The sequence below is a fragment of the Dromaius novaehollandiae genome, chromosome 5 (genome assembly GCF_036370855.1).
Source record: "Dromaius novaehollandiae isolate bDroNov1 chromosome 5, bDroNov1.hap1, whole genome shotgun sequence".
Lineage (NCBI taxonomy): Eukaryota > Metazoa > Chordata > Aves > Casuariiformes > Dromaiidae > Dromaius > Dromaius novaehollandiae.
Window position 1 is genome coordinate 52,331,209 of NC_088102.1, and position 18,428 is coordinate 52,349,636.

General features: G+C 41.2%; 1 protein-coding gene across 8 annotated transcripts in view; it reads right to left on the reverse strand.

Annotated features, from left to right (window-relative positions):
* Window positions 1-18,428, reverse strand: part of ANO1 (anoctamin 1) — a 98,000-nt gene that overhangs the window by 53,749 nt on the left and 25,823 nt on the right. The window lies entirely within an intron of this gene.

The following is an 18,428-nucleotide window of genomic DNA, read 5'->3' on the forward strand; positions in this document are numbered from 1 at the left end:
TTCGTGCACTCAATATGAGGCAAAGTTTTCCAACATTTGGTTCATTTTGACACTGAAATAAAATGCTGCAGTATAATGCCTGTTTTAAACCACTCAGAATACAACCAGAACAGCATTTGCTTGTCTGAAGAATGAAGATAGAGCAAGATTTTCAGGATTTAGCCTTGAATGGTTACTAAATGCATAACTCCCCCAAAAAACAAACAACAAAAACACGCAGACTCTAATAGCAGCTCCAGCTGGTTCAATACTCTGTCTCTGGAGCAGATCATCAGGAGAAATTGAACAAATTACATGTAATGTACCTAGTCCTTGCACAAAGCTTTCCCATTAGGAAAATACCTCCCTTCTAGCTAGAGCAGCTGCTAAGCTTATGCTCAGGTAAGCACAGGTATCAGCTATGTCTTAGCCTAGGCAAATGTTACACCTCTTCACTAAACCACCCTCCTGGATTCGGCTGAACTTCGGGGAAGACATGGGGAGGAGAAAGGGGGAAAACCTCATTCCCGAGCAAGTTTGCAGATGACATGAAATTGAGGAGAATGGCTGATGCGCTGGAGGGCAAGGCTGCCACTCAGAGGGATCTCCACAGGGTGGAGAAACAGGCTGAGAGCAGCCTCATGAAGCTCAACAAAATCAATGGCAAAGTCCTGCACTGGGATGGACTAACCCGTGCAACAGTATATGGACTCTTACACGACAGCCTATGAGCACTGCCTGGATGGAAAGCAGCTTTGCAGAAAAGGACTTGAGGGTCCTGGGGGACCAGTTGAAAGTGAGTGATGAAGTGGTGAGTGGTGAAGGATAACTGCACACTGGGCTGCATTAGTAAAGAGCAAAGTCAGTAGGTCCAGGGAAGCGATCTTCTCCTCTCTTTGGCACTTGTCAGACCACAGCTGGAATGCTGTCTCCAGTTTTTGGGACCCCAGCACAAGGAGGAGATTGACAAACCCACGCAAGTCCAGTGGAGGGCCACCAAGATGGTTAGGGGGCTGGAGTACACGACACATGAGGAGAGGCTGAGAGAACTGGGCTTATGCAGCCGAAAGAAGAGAAGGCAAACAACAGGATCCGGCTTCTGTCTTCCACTATCTAATGAGCAGTTACAGAGAAGACAGAGCCCGGTTCTTCTCACAGGTGCACAGCAAAACCATGGGAGGCAATCGACAAGTTGCAACAGGAGAAATTATGACTGGACATTAAAAAAAACCCAACAACAAAAAAGCCTTTAACAGTGAGGGTGGTTACATGATGGAAAAAGGGCCCAGAGAAGCTGTGAGTCTCCATCCCCGGAGATGGCCAGAACTCCACTGGACGTGGCCCTCAGCAATCTGACCCAGCTTTAAAGGCGGAGGTTTGGCTCAGAGAGGGTGGCACGAATCTGCAGCACACACAGGAGGTAGCATAGACAACAGCCTGCAACAGGAGAGGAGGAAGGTGTGGCCAACACCTCGCACATTTCTTGCGCTTATCAGAGATCTCAGACTATTACCCTGCTTCTTCGGAATTAGGAAGTGCCACGAGTTTGTGGATCCTGACTTTAGTTCCTGTATTTGGGAAATCTGCTGCCTCAAGCTACTTCCTACATACTCTACACTTTTCGTCAGAAGTTTGAGGCATGATTTCTGGGCTCCCTTGGAGTGTCAGTGCTCAAAGATCTGATGCCTTTCGCCCAGGTGAATTTCCTGCGTAACTCTATACCCTTAGCAAATCACTCTTGTACCAGGCATGGAATTTTAATCTCCCCCTCCATCTCCTGTTCAGATCATACCACCACCTTTGCATAAAATCTGCCCTGTAATTATCCTTGCGTATTACATGCACACAGCATGTAATGCCCACACCTCTGCAGATCTGTGGCTGCCGCTAAAATTCTCAGATGGTTATTTCATAACTGATGCTGCACTTGTGATCTTGGGGCAGGATCCTCAAACTCAGTAAATCACTCAAATAACTTCTAATAATTAAAGAACCTTTTTATGTGGAAAGGTAGAGATGCAACCAGAAATCAGCTGTTGAATGGGAAGATCAGCTTAGGAACAATCAGCATGTTTGTACCAGTTGCCTATGAATATGCACCCTCTTTCTCCCAACACACACATGGATACACACACTCCCTGAACACATGGAAATAGATATATGTGTGATCAGCTGCAGAATCCTAGGGTATTCAAGCTTTTACTCTGTAGCTGTAAAACACTCATATAATCATATAGCAGCTTTTGGAACTTCTATACCTCTTGCATATAACAACCTAAGTTTGGATTTGGAAGAATGCCTGAAATAACTTTCTAGTAACAATAGCTGAAGTGCTATCAAAGTCCTCTCTCCCTTCCCCTCCTCTCTCACATGCATCAAATAAAACCCTAGTTACTTTACTGGATTACGAAGGATATTAGAAGACAAGCACTGATTACTGACTTCATGAATCTGAATACCTCATCATGGGCCTGCGAACTGAAAAGTGCTAGTTTAAAAATTACAATTAGGATAGAAAATGTTTCAGTACAGAAAAACACATGCTTAAGTGAATTCAAAAGAGCTGAGTGCTCTGGAGTTGCACTTCTAAACAGCATTTGTTAAGTCTACAGTACAGAGCAGGGAGACCTGTTCAAATGATTCAGTGCTATTGTGCAAGCTCAAACAATCACCCATCTGCAAGTATATATTTACATCTCTGTTTACACATCAGTATCCTGGCAATATCTGGAGGAACAAATACATAAGGTAGGCAACGAATCACAAAACTCTGGCTTATTATGACTACTGGAAAAGATGTGAAATGTGAGAGCTTTATTGATACCATCTTAATTACAACAAGTTTGAAGTAATTTCTCTACTTAAAGATGATCTCAGGACTTAATACTAAGTAAAGCAATCCAAACCGCTTTGGTAATTACGAACACATAGAGATTATAACTAGTTCACATATGCCGATTTGGCAGAGAAGGTAAGGTCATTCTGTTGCAGAACATCTTTCTTTGGTATGGAACAGAATATTTTAAAGACTTTAAAAATGTAAAACTGCATTTTGTGTTAATCATATTAAACAATGAAAATAATTTAATCTCAAAGCAATTCATATTCAGAATTCTTTATGTAAAGTTAGTAGACATAATATGAAGAGCACAAAGAGCATTTTAACATGCTATTTCAGCTACAGACATATCCTAATCTCTATGCTGGGAGCTAAAAGAGGAGGAATATTGTGAAAACTGCTAGCGTTGCTGCCTTCTAGCCACAAAATCCTTTGGCTAACCTACTCTTTTCTATTTGCTTAGCAAAAAACACTGAGACAAAGACTTAAAGAAGTATTCAGCATATCTCAGTATGGCCATATAACCAACCAGCTGTTTCCCCTCTATGTTCACAATTGATGTTGTTCTGAAACCCACAGATTTCAGGAAAGCAGAAGTTCCTAACACCCATGGAAGGTAGACTCAGACCCGCCCAATCCTTCTTCTACACTTTATTATCTATTGCTTTGTTAATCCCTAAAGTTTGGTATGCATCTCAAAAAACCCACCAAGCATGCAACATACAATGAAATCTCTAAAGTATTCCTTGCCTGTCCTGAAGCATACAAATTCTGTATGTGTGCAGAACGCATATGGCTAAACAGCATTTGATATCCGCATATGGCTAAACAGCATTTGATATCGATTTCAATCGTATCGATGAACTAGGCTTGAGAAAGCATTTGGTTAATGTCACACGTGAATAACTTCCACCTTCCTTGGGTCAAGCATTGCCAGCTAATTCCAATACCTATCAACAACCCCACGTTTTTCACACCTAGTAGCGAAGGACAGGCTCTTAGGCAGCCCTTACGTTTAAGAACCACTCCACAGGGTAACGGATCACACGCATATTTTGATCGCAGTCCCTTTATTGCTAGGAGTGAGGTAACTTGAGACAGCAAGAAAAAGATGAAGCAGAAATACAGATCTTTGTAGGAGCTCTCAAGCTACCTGTCTGCTTTTTTCCCCACAGACCGCGGGATGCGATGGACAAGACCGAGCCATCGGTTACCGCGCTGAGCACAGGGTTTTGCACACGTGCAGTGCACAGAGGTGCCCAAGAGCCGTAATGCCCTTGCAGACTGCAGACAAGTTAGAGATACCCAGGCAGTCCAAAATGATTTCTCCGCAAGACGCCTCAGCCGCAACGAGCTTTGTGCTGCGCCCAGCACCCAGGCAGCGACCTTACAGCCAGCTCACGCCCGGCAGTGAGACACATCATTTGGGCAAACTCCTCTTCTGTTTCTTTCGCTTGGGGAGGGACTTGCCAATGTCCTGCACCAGCCATTAAACATAATCTGCTGTCTTACTCTGACCTTACTCTCTAGAGATGCTGCCCAATTACTTTAATAAACTGTGACAAATCCTGACCTGTTTGGAGGAGAAAAAAAAAAAGAAAAAGAAAAAAGAAAAAAGAACAGCAGAATCCTTCAGTAATCCTAACCTCATGAAAAGCCCTTAGTCACTAACCTGAAGCAAATTTATGATTCTCTGGAAACCCAGCAATTTCTTGTTCTCAGGAAAGTGACTACCAGTAGAGAGTAGCATGTATGGAGAAAAGTTGCATTACTCATAAAAAGTGGAACAGAACTGAGCTTGCACTCCATCCTTTCTTTTTATTTTTTAATTCCTTTTTTACCCCCCTTTCAAAAGGAAAAGATGGAGAAGAAATAAAATGTGATGTCCTAATCATCCCCCAAATCTGCCATACAGCCAAGCTTGACAGCAAACGTAGGGTGCATACTGTTGTAAAGAATACCACACAGGTAATTATCAGCTCTCTCAGATTTCCGTTAGGGATGATGGACTTACTAACACTAAAAAAAAAAAAAAAAAAAAAAAAAAAAAAAAAAAAAGCAAGCCACCACCAGTTGCTATGAAAACAAACAAAAAACACACAAAAAAGCAAATTCTATATTCAACTGAAATAGATAAACTTATATGAACCACAAAGGTGGGAGCCTGAGGGTAAAAACTGGCGAATAAGATCAGAAGAGACAACTGCATTGTAATACTAAGCAGGAGGGCACGTGCATGTCTTGTGTCTTTGCTCCCATTAATTCTCCTCCTGAAGCTCCAATGTCTCTCACTCTGAATAATATGGGAAACAAGATTCAATTCATAAAAAAAAAAAAGGGGGGCAAACATCTGGTTTTTTGTTCAGTCTTCAGATGCAGCTGTAAAACATTCTCAGGCAAACTCCTCTTGCAATAATTAACACTAATTAACAGCAGCTTTTCTACCACAGAAACCTGGCACATGGTGCTGTGACCATTGCTTATTTCAGTAATGCTTCTTCATTTGACTTTGGTGGTCTGAAAGTGACCATGTGAACAAGCACTGAGAATCTGCTCTACAACTGGGTATTTTTTTTTTCGACCCCTAGTCTCAGACTGGATCAACCAGCTTATTAATGTTATAGTCATAATTACTTATAACTACTGAGTATTCTCAGGTGATGGATTTTTCATTAAAATAAATGGAAAATTGCATTCAAACAATGCAGTTTTACAGAAATGTCCACCAGTGCTAAAATGAGCATCATAAAGTCAGTATGCGTATACATAAACAAACCAACAGCTATTTCACTCCTCAACCTGAAACCAATAATTTAGTTGAAGCTGGTTTCTCTTATCTCCCTTTGTTTTCTTTTAAGGATTATGTTTAAGAAACCGTCTGGAGCAAAAAAGTCATAGAGACATCTGAGTTAGATGTGCCAGTTGTTCTCAGCGAGGAAAAAGGAGGACATTTAGATGACCATGTGAATGAAGACTTTTAAATCTCCAAACAATTATCTTTCTGCCTTATATGAAATGTGATAGAACTTGGAAAATTTGAGAATCATGCAGTATAAGAGATGTTCCTAGTTACATGAGTTATTCATTTTAAAGAAGTTGTAGCACCTGTACTTCACAAAGGCTTCTGAAGTACTAGCATTTATTTTTTAGAATCCTAAAACTTAAGATATTTGCTTCATAACAGTTATCATGGAGAAGTGCTGAGCACAGGCCCCAGAACTGATTAGGATCCTAGTGTGATGGGGAGCGAACATATTAAGAAAGCTACTGGTAGCCTGTAACACACATACACATACACACACACACACACACACACACACACGTATGTAAATATGCATACAAAGGTTGCATATTTTGTTTGTAACTATGGTGCTCCTGCAGAAGAAACAGTACTGTAGCAAAATGTCTTTTTTTCTTTTTTTTTGAACTTTGCTAGACACTGAGAGAAATCTCTCTGGTGTGTTTTTGCTTAATATATATTGCCCCCTAGCAGCAGAATCCTCCTTTAGCACATTCTTACCATTTCTTTACTTTCTATATATCTTCGAAATTCAAAGTTACAGCTTAATTCTTGGGCTGAAGAGGAAAAAAAAAAGAAAAAAGAAAAAACCCTCCTTCTCACAAATGATTCGCCTTTCATTTCCTCCTCTTTGTTTTCCATTAAACATAAAAAGGCCTAGATTGTCAGATTTGGAGCCTGAAATCCCTGCTTTGCCCTCAGAAAAATAAGGCAAGGCAAATGTCAAGGAAGCCTCGGTGTCCCGTCACACCAGCGCGCCTCCTCTCTGACCTATGGGTCATTCCTCCTGACCCATTAAATTCTGCACAGAGAACGCCAGCGAGGATACCCACTGCTGGCAAACTCGGAGATCTTTTTTGGGACCCTGACACCTGTTTACAAGGCCGTGGCCTGAGACCAGCAGCCTGGCCAGGAATTACAGTGCTCCCCTCGGAGCACTCTGACATGTCCTGAACTTTGTTCTGTAAGAAGTCCAGAAGTTAAGAACTGATTAGATCCACAGCTGGATCATTTGATTTAAATTTTCCCTTGCATCCCCATTTGCTAATGGCCAGATGTTCCCTCGAGCTGCATTACTTGGGCAGATGCAGGAGGTTGCACTAATAACATGAACTGACCTGGAAGGCACAGGACTGCTGTAAAAGACAACTAGAAGACCTACCCCCAGACACCATTAATGCTTCCAGCAGCGCTGACATCTTCTGTCGCCTGCCCGCAGCCTCGGGTCCCAGGCCCTTTGATCCTCCGCAGCACCGTGCTGCGCAGGACATTACACAACTTTTCATCTATTTTAGAAACTTGGCTGTAGCCTAGACCGGTACAGAGTATTACCTTAATGAAGTGAACAGAAAGGAAGTTATGATCCAATCCATTACACAAAGTACCGAACAGTGAAATAAAATGGGATTCCAAGGCCAGTTTTCTTTACAGAACAGAAATATTTTTAATGAAGGACAATCTTAATATAGCTGAAGCTGACAGCTTTGTTAGCACTTCAAATTACACCAAATGGCAGAGCCCATTCAGAGACCACGTGCAGCGTCTGGGAGCCTGAAAGACCGACTCCTGTCACATAGGTGGAGAAAATCCAGCTCCTGGCAAGCTTGTTTGAAACGTCGGCTTACTCGCTTCTGTTTCTCAGTACTGCCTTATCAACAGCAGGTCTCCAGGGTGGGACCAGAGCTTTCGCGGAAGGCTGTCCACAGCTTTAAACTTATTGATCTATTATCATCAGCAACATGTTAAAAGAAGGCTAGAAGGACACACAGCTATGATATCATTTCTATTTCTGCCCTTCTATTTTTGTTTTCAAAGATTAATTTACCCTGTTTACAGTATAAAGCCCTAGATTTGAACACATCTGTAATACGATGCAACAGCTTGTGAAACGTGAAATCTGAAAACAAAGAGCCACTTCACCTAAAATATTTAATGATAATTAATTCACATAAAGGACCTGCAAATATAAGTTCTCATGTAAGTAATAGGGCTCATACTACCAGTTTATCTAAACTCAGCAACATCCCACATTTTACAAAAAACACTCCCCCACATGCACCTAAGACAAAATACACTTGATTTCTTCCAATTATCAACAACTGTTTCATGGTTTATTAGGCACATCTGTTTTCAGATAATTACTGTAACTGTGTAGAATATGAAAGTCAAGCATTCTTCTATCACCAGACATTGGGAAAATATTTCAGATTTGCTACTTTTTCCATTCCACACAAAGTAGCATTAAAGCCATGTTAAAATCCACGGCAGATTGTTCTTTGCAAACTGTGATTACGGTATCATAAATTATTCTTTTACTTCCATAACTTGAATGTACCTTACAGCAAAATAGAAAAAATGAGCCAAATTCTGCTCCTAGTTACTTTGATATACATACAGAATAATTCTTGCAACATTATTTGTATTTATATTGAGCATAATGAGAACAGAACCACTGCAGTCTCAACACGAAATTCACTGAAACTGAAGGCTGTAATTCTCTGACTTATGTGAGTTACCTTTGACTTCCAAAACAGCTAAAGATGACCTTCTTGAACATACTCTGTAATGTCAGGTCCCGATACACATACCGTGGGAACAAGAGGATGGATTAGGTAAGGAAGCATCTGCGTTCTATGAATCCTGTTAGGTACATTATAAAGGACATTTTGATGTTAATTATTTTTGTTTGTATGCTCCGAGGGAAGGCTGTTGTTCCTAATGGGTGCAGTAAGAAGGAAGGAAGAAAAAATAATGGGTCATTTGTAATGGAAAGTTGTTTTCAGCAGATTTGAGGTACACATTGGGGCAATGCATAGCTAAACTCTCACAGCTGCTTTTTAAAGCTATCCAAATACATTTAAAATTATAAATACATTTTCCTTTAACAGGCTATTACAAATAGCCTCTTATGCAGAACATGTGAAAAGGAGGATCCAAAAATCATCAATTTTACTGTTAAAATATTAGTCATGAACTGCAATCTGGGACTGAAGTCATAGCATATACTGACCAGTAAAGCTGTTACTGATCCAAGGGTTTCCAATTTAAAGTTCTAATCCTGAAACGTTTGCACTCCTGCTTAAATTTCCATACATCAAAGTCCCTAAGGCATTCAGACTGCATAGACTTAAGTCTGAAGACTCCTACCAATAGACAATACGTCTTGTCAGAAATGATACTTTTATGATAATCATTACTGTACAGGACATCTCCTGAGATGCTACAATTCCTTGGACCTCCTCATGAGTCCCAATGTCTTGGAAAGTTTTGTTAACTTGTTGAAGAGACTTTTGACTAGAGTCACCATGTGCAGGAACTGCAGCTCTTCCACCTTTGCACAGCAAAAGCCAGGGCCCTCCCTCTGCCTGCCAGAAAAACCTGACCCCACCTAGGCTGAGCTGCACATTATATATGGGTTTTGGGTGTGCAGAACTGGTGGAGCTGATCTGATAGGGAGACAGCAGTAGGTGGTATTCAACCCAGGTCCTGGTGCAGTCTCTAGCTCTGTGCTATTTGAGGTACCTTTCTACAGAAAATAAAACTAAAATCCTCTGCTAAGCAAGGCTTGAAAGTCACTTTTATAATGGGGAAGAGCTGTAGTCATGTTATGCTGCCCAAGTTGTGGTAAGTTTTCTCCATTGGCCTGCAGTTTTAACTTGGATGCAGAGCAGCACTGCTATATGATCACAAACTTAAGTTTCACTAGTGATTGAAATGATCTCTAACAATCTCTCACTGAGGAAGCGAACATAAAACAGTAAGGGTGAAAAGTGCTATTAAGTCTTTCTGCCCGAGACCATTCTCTGCATTCTCCAGTCTTACTGGACTAAGCTTAGGCTCATCGGAGGCAGAAGACCTAAGAAGTGACTATGCAACCAGGCTGTCTCTTCCTTGCTTTTAAGACAGTGCTGAGATATCTGACTGCCACAGAGACAAGATGCTACAGGAAGGTGCCCTGCGCTGAGCGCGAGCTTGCCCGGTCCCAGAGGATACCCTGGCACGCACTGCAGGAAAACCAGACACTCCTGCTTGGCACCCTTGGTGGTCCCATCTTGGGCAGCAAAATTCTTGGGGCAGAAAACAAATCTGTCGGCATAGCCAGCTTCCCCTCAGCACTGGCAAGGGCAAGGAGTGGGCCAGCGTATCTGTAGGGCGTTTGGAGATGCCCAGCGAAAGGCACACCTGACATGTTTGAGCAGACAGGTACGTTCTTCGTACCTTTGCCAGGGTAGCTGAGAGTGACAGCAGACACGAGCCTGCACTCACCAGGTCTCCTCCTTAACAAGCCTTTGACAATCTTTGTATTACATCCTTAGAGCAAATGAGCAGTCAAGACCCAGTCTAAGTGTACACTGCTGTCCTGGTAGGCTTAGTGAGAAACTCACTAAAAGGCCTGGATTATTCATAGGGATGCTACTTGACCCACACCAAAAAGAGTAAAGGAGAGGAAACTGTCATGAAGTTCCCAGTAAAATTGTAAGCAGTAGAGCCAGCAGGACATGGAGGACTCTGCGGGGGCTGCAGGTGGCCAAAGGCAACTGCACCAAAATCTCACATCTCCAGGCTCCGTTCTCATCTTGCCCTTATTTGTTTGCTCTGCAGCAGCACTTTCCCAAAAGGAGATCAGAATCCATACCAAATGTATGACCCTTAAAGAAGCATATTTCTGCATTAAGGCAGTTTTGGCCACGGCCAGCATATAGATGCCCCCAGAAAAAAACCCTGTGAGTTCACATAATCAGAACATAAGAGAGACATCACATTTAGAAAGAACATCTGGGTATAAACAAGGACATCTTTGCGCAGAAGCTAAGCGATATCATCCAAAAAAAAGAAAATTGTTGTAGCCAGTAAGATGATCATTTTATACACTTTATATGAATGCTAATGAAACCAGAACTAATAAAGGGTAACTGTTGTCCAGTATTTTAACTCAAAAAAGTGCAAGATAAATAGCAATAGGGAGAGCTGCTTCTATCTTGCTTATTATTCCTTAAGAAATTATCCATAGAGACAGAGCCATAACTACAAGTATCAGCAGGGAGACATTCGTCTTCATATGACATATTCTCAATATTCTGTCTGTTTAGTACTATGAGCAAATCATCTTTCCTTAAGAAAACAACCAGCTGTGGGCACCATAAACATACGACCCACCAAAACACAAGCTAGAAATGATGCCTTCAATTTCAAACAGTACATCTCTTTTGTAGGCACAGATTTTGTTAATTCCCAAGCTATAACTGTTCCGCTATGGAACGGTTTGTCTCCGGCAAACAAACGGTATCAGTAGCTCCTGTATGGTACAACGTAAGGCTCCACCAAAATACATCTTTCTCTTATTTTATTTCTACATCTCTGACACAAAGTGTTTAAACAATGTTTACAGTGTACAGAAAACTTACTGCTCCCCAACAGAGAGCAAGGTGTCACTCAGAATTATTAACAGTCAAAAGGCATTTTAACCATCACCAGTCTCCACGGAGATGTACTCATGAAGCAGACCAGACTGTACCACAGCCACGAGCGCTGTGATGATCCCTCTGAAGACACACCGGGTGAGAAAGGAAACTGTACCTCCAGCCAAGAGCAAGCATTTGACAAAAACACAGATATAAAGAGGGAGAGAAAACATAATTTGTTTTCATATTTCCTGGCGAAGAGATTGAAGATGCTGTAGCCTTGTTTTTCATAGAGGGCCAAAGTTTCATTCTGGCATTTAAAAGAAGAATTTATTTTCCTCCAATGTGTGATTAAGTTTATAAGCTTAAGGCAAAGTTTTATTGGTTTTTTTCTGTTTTGGTTAATAGAGAAACAATTCACTTGCTGTCATTCTTTCTTTTCTTTTTTTTTTTTTCAAAAAGAAAAGTGTTCTGTTCATTTATCTGGTAAATGTTTATCAGTTCAGTGAAAAAACTAAACAATGGAATAAAATGGAATTAAACTTTAATATATTGCTTATCTTCAAGCATAGAAACATTTAGAAAAAACAATATTCCATATGAAAGAAAGTTTTTATTTTACCAAAATATTTAGAAAAGTAATTTATTTGGACACTCTCCTTTAGCATATCTGTTATTCCATAAACATTTCAAAAATATATTATAAACTGCAATCTGCAAACTTTATCACTCTTTATAACACACACTAAGTTGGTTGGTAAGTTTAACTGGTTTACAAAAAGCATGATGCATTTTTGCCAGCTAGGTTTCTATTCTCAGGAATATTTGCTTTTTAGATTAAAAAAATTACTCCTGCTCTCCAGAAATTACCATGATACGATGGCTTTTAAAGCTGCAATAAATTTGGTGTTGCTTAAGGAAAAAAAATAGTTCTTCTTTCTCTCTGGCCACAATAATTATGTCAATACCAGTATTTACAGGATTAGAGGGCAACTAGATAAATATAAATGAAGGTGGTGCAATTCTGACTGATTTCAAGTCTAATGGAGACAGTAAACCAAACAGTTCAAGGACGTTACTAGCAAACTAACCTTCTGGATTTCTGGAACCCATAGCTGTTGCTATTTTTTATTACAACTGGCTAGGTATTGGAGATATTCTGTGAAGTGATATGACAGAGCAAGAGCGCTTACAGTGAACAGGTGTCATAACGCTAGATCAGCTATTGCACACTGCGTTAATTTGGGAGCCACACGATATTTAAAATATTTGAACCACTTATAGTGGTTGAAAAAATTTCTAAGGGGTTAGGTTTAAATAATTATTTTTACACTGTCACTCTTCAGCCCAACTCAAGATCAAGGCGTCTTTACACTCAAGACACATGGACGCAGTCATGCACTGCGAGCCCAACTGCGTTCCCCCGGCGGCGTCACGTGAACGCCTCCATCCCTTCTCGCAGCACGGCCAGGCCCATGCGGCAGCCCGCGTCCATGCCGATCTGCATGCCACGCACCAGGACACGCAGGACGGCCACCACCACCCCGCTTTGCCTCCTTGGCATTACAGGACAGCCAGATGTCTAAAAACAAGACGATGCTTTCCAAACGATGCCCACCTGTTTCTTGCCCACACATGAGCCATTGTAGAGCAGCAGCAGCAGCATTTGGGGCAGAACGCATGCACAGTTGGCTTCCCTGGCATTATAACTAATAACAGACCATTTACTGGGGCAAATCGGAGGGGTTTTGGTTAGAGAAATGCAAGTCAACAATCCTTGACAAGGAACAGCTTCCAAGCAGTTCCTGGGGCAGCAGCGAAGAGAGGATGGGATCCACAAACCTTACACACCAGCAATGTATACATAAGGGACATTACTGCCCCAAAGGGCTAGATAGTGACTGCGTCTCTGTCAATAGTTATGCATAATTAAATGAAGAAATATTTCAACATTACAGTAAATGCAAAGTTTGATTCTGCTTTCTTTACCTAATTTTAATGTGAGGCTGATTTTTGTTTATATGGAATTGAGATTTCTTTCCTGGTAAGATTTGTCTCTAATTATGTTCCTTCAGGAAGTATTTATAACTGAGATCAGTTTATCTTGTGTAGTCATTGCCTACCTGCAGGGCTTGTTCTTGTCTTTGAAGCCCTAGTGACCAAAGATGGGAAGGAAACTAAACTAAGATTCAACTCCAGACTAAGTAGTCTGACAATATACTCCAAGGGAACTTCAGAAAACATACAAAAAAATCTGCTTTATTCATGTCCTGGAACAGCAGAGGCTAAAAATACATAGTAAGATTGTATTTTGTAGAAGGCTGGATGCTCTAATAGTCATGAAAATTGAAGCAAGTATAAACTTAGACGTGACCTGATCAGCCCCAAAGCCGTAGGGTGCCAGCTATCACAGAAGAATGTATCCACACACCGATGCTGTTACCACTGAACATTATGTTCCAAGGGAAAGGAGGGAAAAAAAGCCTCATAGCACCTACTCCTGCCTGTGTAACAATTCCTGCAGTGCCCTACCAGGAACTTTGGACAAGAAAATATCAAGCGGTTTCTCTGCGTTTTTGCTTGCTAATCAGGCCTCAGGCTCTTAGAAGAGACTCAGCCTACGACCTTTTAAACAAGATGTAACAAACTAAGCACCAAAATCAGCCAATAATAGAAAAATCCACATCTGAAATGCTATTTTTGATAGTAAAACAATTATTTGCTGGTCTGACAGATACAGAGATATATTGTTAAACTTGAGGCCTTTTAGTACTCATATCCTGTTTGGCTTCTCGCCTTATGCCTATTTATTTGGGCAATTTATGATGTGATTCCCAGAGGCTTCGACGGCGTATCACATACCCATTTCAATAAACAATCTGGAGTACTGTTTAAATATGGAAACGCTGTAGTAGCAGCACATCCAAAGTGAAAGCATGCCTTAGGAAAAAGAGGGGGAGGAAAAGGTGGATCTTTCTGTGTAGACATTCATTTTTCTTCCATTAATCCACCTGCATCACTGGGGCACGTCAAACAGTTTTAAGATTTACAAATTGCCAAATATTGTTTCAATTCTGCAGATAAAAATTTCCATCCAGCAATGACCTTTCAGAAACTGCCCTTCTAAACAGAGCCTGTTGCTTCATCAGGAACGACGCAATGTGACAAAACTAGATACACTGGCAGCATCCAAACTACTCATTCATAGTCCTCACGGGTTCAAGCTTTACTGTCAGTTTAAGCAGGGATGCTAAGCCTTTGCACCAGGGTGTCTGAAGCACAGCTCAATCTGCTCTTCTGCCATGGGGAATGAGGGACAACAGGGGCAGAAATATCTTAAAATGCCCCGATTTCCCCATTGTCGCCACGAGCTCTGTTCTCCAAGCCCTGCACTGCCGCCCGCCTGTCCTGCCTCCCCGCCACCACCCCCTTGCCAGGCTGCCAAGGACCGCGTCTTCCTGGGAGCAGGGACTGCTGGATTAACAGTCCTTGAGCTGGATTCCCTCTCTTCTGGCTTGTGAAATGACATATTTGGTTCTACCTTTTACCGACAAGTCTGCCTTCTCCTTGCTTCATAGGTGCCAAAGAGGAGGCTTTTTCTGTTCAGGCTTCAACGACAGTGAATCACTCAAAATTTTCAGAGTGGGTGAAATATAGCCACATATAATGTGTGAGGTAAGCCACACCTAACCAAACATTGCTGCAGTTTTCTAATTCTGGTCTTTTGCCTAAACTCCTGCTAGGAATACCTCCTCTCAGAAACCAAAATTACTATCCACACAGATTGTGTGATTCCCTTCACTGAAGCTGGTGAGGTTTGTTAGCTGGGAATATTCTGAGTCTTTATACTTCTGCCTGATGCCATTATAAAGCCTTGCCCGCTACATCAGCTCCTCTCTCACATAAAAGTTAGGGGAAAACCATCTGAATCTCTCCTGCCTTGCAAATGAAGCAGGAACTGGTTTTACCCCAGGCCCAACTTCAGTTTGTTGGATCGCCTGAGCCTCCATGTGCTGGTATTAAAGTGCCACCACAACGCTCCTCTGCTCCCACAGTCACATGTACCTTGCTCCTGGGAGATGCTTTATGTTGAGAACATCTAGTCACTAGTGGCAGCAGAGGAGCTCTCAAAGTAGAATAGCACATACTCAAGCAGTGTCAGAACAACCCACTCCTGACACCTCGGTTACAACCAAACTACATGACTACTGTCTGTCCAGCCTATGCCCAAAAGCAACAGAACTTCCATTTCAAGAAACACCAACAAAAATATCTTTTCTATGACCGCAGTTCCCTTACGAGTCCATCAGGGCTCTTGATGCAGTGGGATGTAGTTTCTACTCAAATCTCTGCTGTTCTTCTGCAGAGGTATCACACAGTTGTTCTCCTTAGCACTGCAGGATACGTTAGGACTTCTGCTTTTTATATATTTGCAGATCACAGTACATCCATCCCTCTACGTGACATAGCTCAGAACAAGGCAAACGACAATGTAGGTGTATTTCTCGTAAAGACAGAAGAGCAACAGCAGTGTTCCCCAGGATATTGACTACAGTTCTTATCACCCCTACTCAGAAAAGATGAACTCAAATTTAAACAGATACAGAACGACTGGGGTGGCGCTGGAGGGAGAAGCTTGTCTTTCCAGAAGACAATAAAAGAACTTGACTATACTGAGTGAGAAAACTAGCTCTAAATTACTCCATCCTTCATGGATAAATTACTCCATCCTTCATGGATGGATCCCTCTCATCACCGTCCTCTCTCCCCCCCAACTCTGGTGATCATGAAGTCAAAGGGCAATGAAGTACAGATAAAGTGCACATGACTACATCAATATTTAAAACACTCAAAGATGGTCATTAGAGATGAGGCTCTGAATCAGAAGCATGATGTTTGAATCAAAGCAATGGAGGCAAAAAAAACAAATATCAACTATTTTTAAAGTGGTACTGGAGAAATTTATGAATGGGATTCTGTGATGTGGTTGCCCAAAATAGCAGAGATTTGGACATGATGACCCAAGAGTTCCTGAAAGCTGCTGGCATTCAGGCCATGCGCACACGGAGGGTTTCCCACTGTTTCTTTTTCTTCCTAAAAATGGACTTTTCCCTCCAATTTCCAAACAGATTCCTACATTAACATAAGGCACTACAGGACAGAAAGTAGATAGTGAATATTCTCCTACATATTACAATTCTACCTAGAAAACCAACTGGAAATTTGTAGCATATTACAGTATAAAGAAAGCAGAGAACAAAGTTTCATCTACCTGTCAGTCTAAAAAACACATCAACGTGAACAAGTCCCAGTATACAGGATGGCCCTATAACTTAACATCTTTATACCTAAGTCTTGAGAGATCTGCTTCGTTTGCCCTTAAAATCTTCCAGCAATTTAGGCACTATGTTCAAATTCAGAAAACTTGAAAGTTTTTTTCCTGATGCTCAGTCTAAGTCTTCCTTGCCCATCTAAACGCACAGCTTTTTAACCTGCTGTACAAAGCATGGAAAACAGTTCTCTTTGCAGTATCATTTGCATATTCCAATATTAACAGTTCTCTTTAATGTTCCCTTCTTCAGACTGGATAAACCCCATTGGGCAAATGCCATTCTTCCACTATTTTCTTGTAAGACATACTTTTGTGGATTTCTTTTCATTTTTCTTGCTCTTCTCTGGGCTGTAAGCTGTTTAATTCACAGTTTTCTTGCAGAAAGATGTAGGAAACTGGATATAGTACTCCAGGCCTGAGCAGAACTACTTCATCTCTTGCACACATCACTTCTTTTCCCCCCACAATACAGGATATTGTGGATTTATGTTCAGTTTGCAATTCCTAGAGTCTTTTCTGAGGAATTTAATCAGTTTTCCCATCCTGCAATTTTTCAGCTAATTATTCCTACCCAAATGGAGTACTTTGCGCTTGTTTGGTTCTCTCCACAAGCCACAGGAGCACATCCTTTTCCAGGAAGATGAGTAACAATGAGTCTGTGGCTTAACAATGAGATTTACAGCTGCTAGTACCAGATCCAGAACTCCATAATCACAAAATGGAAATACAGTCACTTTATTGGTTCAAGTTTCAAGAAATTTCTGCTAGTGTAATTAAGCATCAGCAGGCTTTACTGCAGATCTATTAACAACAGCCAACCTAAATCTGGCATAAAAAAATAGGGCTACCATAAACTCTTGTTTGTATGTTTTGGCTAATTTGACAGTAATGCAGTGTAGGTATCCATATCCAAAGAATGTGTCCATACCCAAAGAAAGTCGAACTGGTACTTCTGAGTGACCTGATACTACATAGAGCTGACATCTAAAATTGTGGAACCAGGGCAAAAGTTTGTTTTCGACACAGTAAAACTTAGCTTCATAGATACGGGATGAGATATTTCTCTGTAAACACCAGAGCACATCTGTTGGAAGATCAGAAAGAGAACTTACGGTGACACATGCACTAATTATACTGAAAAACAATCAGCACTCCAGAATAGATAATAATGAGAAATGAATACTGAGAAGGAAACTTTGATGTACTTCTTAGATAACTGTGGTGCTTAAAAACTGGATTCAGTTCAAACATTTAAAACATCTAAGTCTGAGATCTACATTTCAGATTGAGAATGTGTTGATGCACAACCAGATTTTAAAATAAATACATGGCGGAGCAGAACAAGCGCTTATGGATATGAAAAAGATCCTTCAGTTAGAACTCCCTGTGTTCAAGCAGCATTTAAAATCACTTCTTCATGAAATCAAAATGCAAAATTTTGCTGAAGTAATTTTTAATAATTCAGTCTGCAGTGTGGATTGACAGAGATGCATACTGACTCAGTGAAATTTGAGTCACGGGTACAACCCAGACCAGACTTCTAGTTCCTGCTCTGGCAGGAACCTGCTGGAAGGCCTTCTTTATAACGAAACTGAAAATAAATAAGTAAAATTAGGACAAAGCACGGCAATTCTGATCGAGAAGAACACAAATGTGTACATATTTAAGCAGACAACTTGTCTTGTTGATGCTAACAGAAGATTGCTTAGGCTAGAAGTTAACACCCTCTGTTGGGTCTGGCCCGTTACTGACCAACTTGTAGGACCAAGCCACGAAGGTATTCCCAGGAGCATCAGTGTTGCAGAACTCAAAGCAAAAGGACAGGGATCTGGAGTCCAGCAGGCTTTTCCAAAACAT